Consider the following 3,672-nt stretch of genomic DNA (forward strand, 5'->3'; position numbering starts at 1 on the left):
ATAGATGATCATAATCATCTGTGAATAAAGATGAATAGAGATTCCTTCTCAATCTGTTTATCCCTTATTTCTTCTTCGTCTTTGTCTTCACCTGCATCTTACTGCCTTAGCTAGAACTTCCAGTATGATGTTGAAAAGGAGTGGTGAGAGGAGATATCTTTGGATTGTACCTAAACTTGGTGGAAAAACTTTGAATTTCTCACTATTAAGTATGACAGTAGCTGAAGTTATTTATTAGGTCAAGGAAGTTCCCTATATTCCTCATTTACTGAGAGTTTTCTACTGTGAATGGGTGTTGGATTTTGTTAAATGCTTTTTCCACATATATTGGTATGTTCATTGATTTTCTTTTTAAATATATTGATGTGCTGGTTTACATTAATTGATTTTTGAATGTTGAACTAGCTTTGCCTACCCGGGATAAGTACCACTTGGTCACAAGGTATACAGGCATACCTTGGAGATATTGCAGGTTCCATTCCAGACCACGACATTAAAGCAAATATCACAATAAACCAAGTAAATGATTCCTTTGGTTTACTAGTGCTTATAAAAGTTATGTCTACACTGTAGTCTATTACGTGTGCAATAGCATTATGCCTAAAAAATACACACCTTTATTAAAAAATAACGTTAAAAAATGCTAACCATTATCTGAACTTTTGGTGAATTGTAATCTTTTTGCTTGTCATGGTTCTTGCCTGCATGTTGATGGCTGCCAGCCAGCGTAGTGTCTGCTGAGGACTGGGGTGGCTATAGCAATTTTTTAGAATAAGGCAACAATGAAGTTTCCTGCATCAATTGACTCTTCTTCTCACACATGATTTTTCTGAAGCATGTGCAGCTGTTGGATAGCATTTGCCCATAGTAGAACTTCTTTAAAAATTGGAATCAATCCTGTCAAACCCTGCTGCTGCTTTGTCAACTAAGGTGATACTCTAAATGCTTTGTTGTCATTCCAACAGTCTTCATCTCTTCACCAGGAGTAGATTCCATTTCAAGAAACCATTTTCTTTGTTCATTTGTAAGACTTTCTTTGCTAATTCATAAAAAGCAGCTTCTCATACCCTGCAGTTTTATCATGAGATTGTAGCAATTCAGACACATCTTTAGGCTGCACTTTAAATTTTATTAGTTCTCTTGCTATTTCCACCACATCTGCAGTTGCTTTCTTTACTAAAGTCTCGAACCCCTCAAAGTCATCCACGAGGGCTGGAATCAACTTCTTTAGCACAACTATTGATGTTGAATTTTGACCTCTTCCTATGAATCACAGATGTTCTTAATGGCATTCCAGAAGATTTTCAATTTACTTTGCCCAGATTCATCAGAAGAATCACTATCTATGGCATCTAGAGCCCTATGAAATCTATTTCTTAAGTAATAAGACTTGAAAGTCAAAATTATTTCTTGATCTATTCACTATAGAATGGATGTTGTGTTGGCAGGCACAAAAACAGTGTTAATTTCATACATCTCTGTCAGAACTCTTGGGTAACCAGGTGCATCATCAGTGAGCAGTAATATTTTGAGAGGAATTTTTTTTTTTCCGTGAGTGGTAGTTCTCGACAATGGGCTTAAAATACAAACCACGTTGTAAATAGATCCAGGCTTTGTTGTTCCATTTGCAAAGTGCAGGCAGAATAGGTCTAGCATAATTCTTAAGGACCCTAGGATTTTTGGGATGATGTATGGGCATTCAGCTGGAAGTTACCGACTGCATCAACCCCCATCAATCTCTATTTATTTCAGAAAGAGAGAGAGAGAGCACAAGAAGGGGGTGGGAGCAGACACAGAGGGAGAGAAGCCAACTCACTGCTGAGCACGGAGCCCAGAGTGGGGCTCAGTCTCAGGATCCTGAGATCGGGACCTGAGCCGAAAACCAAGAATCAGATGCTCAAGTGACTGAGCTATCCAGGTATCTCAAAGGAGGAAGGATTTTTAAACAAACCTCTAATTCTCTCCCACAAGGTGAAATGCTATTCATAGTTGTAGTCAAAGAATTATTTGGTGGTCTATATGATGGGCTGAGCCATTAATAAATGGCCTTCAGATTTGGGGAACATGGAAATTGCCATCATGAATGGTAATCGTCCAGATATTGAACAAGATGTACAAACTTAAATATACTACCTTGTGTAACGGAAAGAGAAAAGGATATATATGGCAGGGTAGATTCTGAAGGAAGCCCTCCAAAGAACAAAAAGCATGATTTGCAAATGGAGTTTGGAACTTCCAGAGATGATGAGGTTTAATATGTGTGTTTCTACACAAGTCTATGCTGAAGGCCTCTGTGAATCCAGTAGATCAGGGTATCAGTGAAAAAGAGGAAAGAAAGTATACTAATAATGAGCTGAAACCAGCCACTTGGAAACTCTCCTATGTCATCATATAGTTTGCTGTAATCTCTCAACTCTAGCAGAAGTAATGAAACAGTAGGAATATTAATCTATGGCAATAATGGGACAGCAAATGTAATCTCTCTATAGACTTAATTCTTTAAAAGTTATGGATGCGTCATTAATGAATGGTAAAAGATAAAATAATAGCTCAGTGTTGCAAAAGTGAAATAAAGTATATAAACACCAGGATTTGTTACAGTTTGGAGACTAATAGTTTATCGGAAGAGGTCATCCTCAGACCATGAAACCGGATGATGTATGGTGTAAAAAAAAAAAAAAAAAAATCTGCAAAACTGAGCACGAGATCCATCTTAGCCCCTAGAGAGGGTCCACTGATTAAGCTTTTGTGGGATCATAGGATGCCCTTTTTCCTTAAACCTTATGAACCAACCTCTGCTAACTTCAGACTTTTCTTCTGCAGCTTTCTCACTGGTCAGCCTTCAGAGAACAGAAGAGAGTTAAGGCTTTGCTCTGGATTAGGTATTGGCTTAAGGGGATGTTGTGGCTGGTTTGATCTTCTATCCAGACCATTAAAACTTTCTCCATATCAGCAATAAGGCTGCTTTCTTATCATTCACATGTTCACTGGAGTAGCACTTTAATTTCCTTCAAACTTATCCCTTTTTTGGCTCATAGTTTGGTGTAAGAGGCCTTGCTTTCAGCCTATGTCAGCTTTTGACATGCCTTCCTCACTAAGCTTAATTATCTCTAGCTTTTAAAGTGAGAAATGTGTGGTTTTTCCTTTCACTTGAACACTTAGAGGCCATTGCAGAGTTATTAATTGACGTAATTTTAATAGTCCCGTGTCTCGGCAAATAGGGAGGCAATGGAGAGGGAGAGAGATGGGGGAATGGCCAGCTAGTAGAGCAGTCAAAACACACATAACATTTATCAATTAAGTTTGCTGTCTTGTAGGGCCGCAGTGGGTGGCACCCCAAAACAATTGCAGGAGTAACATCAAAGATTACAGATCACAGATCACCATAACAAATAAAATAATAATGAAAATGTTTGAAATACCACAAGAACTACCAAAATGTGATACAGAGACATGAAATGAACAAATCCTGTTGGAAAAATAGCACCAATAGATTTGCTGTATGCAGGGTGCCCACAAACCTTCAATTTGTAAAAAACACAGCATCTGTGAAGCACAATAAATTGAAGCATGCCTGCACTGTATATATTTTACTCGCCACCTCTTTTTTTTAGGGGGAACAGGCAGAAGGAGGAGAGATAGGATAGGAGCCTTAAGCAGGCTCCATGACCA

The 3,672-nt window shown here is 38.3% G+C and overlaps 1 pseudogene; it reads right to left on the reverse strand.

The window, feature by feature from the left end:
* Positions 1-1,910: 1,910 nt before the first annotated feature.
* LOC122903564 lies at positions 1,911-2,813 on the reverse strand (annotated as a pseudogene).
* Between the last annotated feature and the right edge of the window lie 859 nt (positions 2,814-3,672).

The sequence above is a fragment of the Neovison vison genome, chromosome 3 (assembly GCF_020171115.1).
Source record: "Neovison vison isolate M4711 chromosome 3, ASM_NN_V1, whole genome shotgun sequence".
NCBI classification, from domain to species: domain Eukaryota; kingdom Metazoa; phylum Chordata; class Mammalia; order Carnivora; family Mustelidae; genus Neogale; species Neogale vison.